General features: G+C 35.9%; 1 pseudogene; it reads left to right on the top strand.

Moving 5' to 3' along the window:
• The first annotated feature begins 3,168 nt into the window (after positions 1-3,168).
• Positions 3,169-3,652, top strand: LOC124108395 (NXPE family member 4-like; annotated as a pseudogene).
• Positions 3,653-4,012: the final 360 nt, after the last annotated feature.

The following is a 4,012-nucleotide window of genomic DNA, read 5'->3' as shown; positions in this document are numbered from 1 at the left end:
CTCTTTTTAGGTCTTTAGGGAATAGACCGAGAAGGGGAATAGCTGGGTCAAATGGTGGCTCCATTCCCAGCTTTCTAAGAAATCTCCATATTGCTTTCCAAATTGGCTGCACCAATTTGCAGTCCCACCAGCAATGTACAAGTGTACCCTTTTCCCCACATCCTCGCCAGCACTTGTTGTTGTTTGACTTCATAATGGCTGCCAATCTTACTGGAGTGAGATGGTATCTTAGGGTGGTTTTGATTTGCATTTCTCTGACTGCTAGAGATGGTGAGCATTTTTTCATGTACTTGTTGATTGATTGTATGTCCTCCTCTGAGTAGTGTCTGTTCAGGTCCTTGGCCCATTTCTTGATTGTGTTACTTGTTTTCCTATTGTTTAATTTTTTAAGTTCTTTGTATACTCTGGATATTAGGGCTCTATCTGAAGTGTGAGGAGTAAGATTTGTTCCCAGGATGTAGGCTCCCTATTTACCTCTCTTATTGTTTCTTTTGCTGAGAAAAAACTTTTTAGTTTGAGTAAGTCCCATTTGTTGATTCTAGTTATTAACTCTTGTGCTATGGGTGTCCTATTGAGGAATTTGGAGTCCGACCTCACAGTATGTAGATCGTAGCCAACTTTTTCTTCTATCAGACGGCGTGTCTCTGATTTGATATCAAGCTCCTTGATCCATTTTTAATTCAATTTTGTGCATGGCGAGAGAAAGGGATTCAGTTTCATTTTGTTGCATATGGATTTCCAGTTTTCCCAGCACCATTTGTTGAAGATGCTATCCTTCCTCCATTGCATGCAACTATCTTTATCAAATATAAGATAGTTGTAGTTTTGTGGATTGGTTTCTGTGTTCTCTATTCTGTACCATTGGTCCACCCGCCTGTTTTGGTACCAGTACCATGCTGTTTTTGTTACTATTGCTCTGTAGTATAGTTTGAAGTCTGGTATCGCTATACCGCCTGATTCACACTTCCTGCTTAGCATTGTTTTTGCTATTCTGGGTCTTTTATTTTTCCATATGAATTTCATGATTGCTTTCTCTATTTTTACAAGAAATGCTGTTGGGATTTTGATTGGCATTGCATTAAACCTATAGAGAACTTGGTAATATCGCCATTTTGATGATGTTAGTTCTGCCTATCCACGAACAGGGTATATTTTTCCATCTTCTAAGATCTTCTTCTATTTCTCTCTTTAGGGTTCTGTAGTTTTCATTGTATACGTCTTTCACCTCTTTTGTTAGGTTGATTCGCAAGTATTTTATTTTTTTTTGAGGATATTGTGAATGGAGTGGTTGTCCTCATTTCCATTTCAGAGGATTTGTCGCTGATATACAGGAATGCCTTTGATTTATGCGTGTTGATTTTATATTCTGCCACTTTGCTGAATTCATTTATTAGCTCTAATTGTTTCTTTATAGACCCTTTTGGGTCTGCTAGGTATAGAATCATGTCAGCTGCAAATAGTGATAATTTAAGTTCTTCTTTTCCTATTTTTATGCCTTTAATTTCTTTCGTCTGTCTAATTGCTCTGGCCAGTGTTTCAGGAACTATGTTGAACAGAAGTGGTGAGAGAGAGCATCCCTGTCTTGTTCCAGATTTTAGAGGGAATGCCTTCAATTTTTCTCCATTCAGAATGATGCTAGCCTGAGGCTTAGCATAGATTGATTTTACAATACTGAGGTATGTTCCTGTTATCCCTAGTTTTTCTAGAGTTTTGAACATAAAGGGATGCTGTACTTTGTCGAATGCTTTTTCCGCATCTATCAAGATGATCATATGGTTCTTATTTTTAAGTCTATTGATGTGGTGAATAACATTTCTTGATTTCAGTATATTGAACCAGGCTTGCATCCCAGGGATGAATCCCACTTGATCATGGTGCACAATCTTTTTGATATGTTTTTGTATCCGATTCGCCAGAATTTTATTGAGGATTTTTGCATCTAGGTTCATTAGAGATATTGGTCTGTAGTTTTCTTTCTTTGAAGTGTCTTTGTCTGGTTTAGGAATCAGGGTGATGTTGGCCTCGTAGAATGAATGTGGAAGTTCTCCCTCTTTTTCTATTTCCTGAAGTAGCTTGAAAAGTATTGGTATTAGTTCCTCTTTAAAGGTTTTGTAAAACTCTGCTGTATACCCATCCGGTCCTGGGCTTTTCTTAGTTGGTAGTCTTTTGATGATTTCTTCTATTTCCTCAATTGATATTGGTCTGTTTAGGTTGTCTATATCCTCCTGACTCAATCTGGGCAGATCACATGACTTAAGAAATTTATCGATGCCTTCACTATCTTCTATTTTATTGGAGTATAAGGATTCAAAATAGTTTTTGATTATCTTCTGTATTTCTGAAGTGTCTGTTGTGATATTGCCTTTTTCATCCCATATGATAGTAATTTGAGTTCTCTCTCTTCTTCTCTTCATTAGCATGGCAATGGGTCTGTCGATTTTATTTATTTTTTCAAAGAACCAACTTTTAGTTTTGTCATATATAATCTAGTATAACATTTTTAATTGTTCAACTAAGTTTCAAAAGTGTCTCCCTAATTAAACCTACAATAAATCAGACATTATTATTTGTGTCTAAGCACCAAAACTTTCCTATTTTATGTCTAGTCAATTTTTTTTTATAAATGTACTATAGTTATACAGTATTATATTGGGGATTCTTTAGACATAATTCTACAAACATGGAATGTAATTTGCTACATTTCAGTACCCAGTATTTCTCTTTCCCTTCCTCCTAACACCCCAATGTCTTTCCTCTACGCTTATTTTATTTTCTATTTCTATAGCTTTTTAAAATTAGTTAACTATGAATATATATAAAGATTAAATTCACTGTGGTATATTCATATATGTACATAAGAAAGTTTCATTCCACCATTCAGATTCATTCCACCATTTCTTCCTTTTCCCTTTTCTCATCTCCCCACCTCAATCGACCTCCTTTACTCCACTGATCTCTCTTCTATTTTGATGGGATTTCTCACCTATTTCCCCTGATTTTGATCTAGCTTCTGCACATAAAAGAAAACATTCAACCCTTGACTTTCTGAGTCTGGAATATTTCACTTAGCATGATGTTCTCCAGTTCCATTCATTTAGCATGATTTACGAAACTGTGTAATTTTATTCTCCTTTCATGTTGGGCTTGCCTATTTGTCTTCAGCACTGATCTGTGGATCTGAATGAGTCTGAAAATTTTCAATAACAACTTGCTGTGAAATTGAACAGATGTATCAACATCCAGTGGCAAAAATATGGTTATCCCATGGTTGGATCATCTTTCTATCAATTCAGAGATTTAGTTTATCACCCAAGTCATTAACAGGACTGGAGGAGAAAAAAATACTGTCATTGTTATTTCTCTGGGTTAGCATTTCAGACCCCTTTCCATGGACATTTTCTTCCAAAGGGCCCTCAATACTTACAAAGCTGTTCAGCCACTCCTTTTGCAAAGCCCAGACACCACAGTCATTATCAAGTCAGAAAATATCAGGAACATGCAAAATGAATTGGAAAGATTAAGTGACCTTCTTGGTTATTCTCAATATCTTGCCATTACAGACATTTTCCAGGATCTCAATGTGAGCATCATTGATGCCCAGGATATAACAATTACATATGGCACAAATAATATCCACCCACTTATTATGTAGTTTGCAATCCAACTAATATATTCTTAAGCAATATTTGATAGATAAAATGTATCTCTGAAATTCATTGATTTAGGTAAAAAGATCTACTAAGTGCCTGTTAGCCTGCCAGATGTCATGTTTGACTCTTAATTAGCCTCAGAAGATAACCTTAACTATTAGTGATATGGTTCCACCAGTTCAGCCAAGTAAGCTATTGCTACTCTGGACTTTGACTTACAAATGAAACTAAGAATAGTCATGAAAAGGTCATACCCTCCTTGATCACAGTCATGCCACTTTTCAAAAATGGGAAGTTGAGACATATATTGGTGAAATTTCTCTCTGTTGCATGTAAATTGAGAGCTATTAAGTAATTCTAAA

The sequence above is a fragment of the Marmota monax genome, unplaced genomic scaffold (genome assembly GCF_021218885.2).
Source record: "Marmota monax isolate L192 unplaced genomic scaffold, Marmota_monax_Labrador192_F-V1.1 WCK01_AAM20220418_F8-fsc00045, whole genome shotgun sequence".
Taxonomy (NCBI): Eukaryota; Metazoa; Chordata; class Mammalia; order Rodentia; family Sciuridae; genus Marmota; species Marmota monax.
This window is presented reverse-complemented; position numbering and strand designations above follow the sequence as displayed.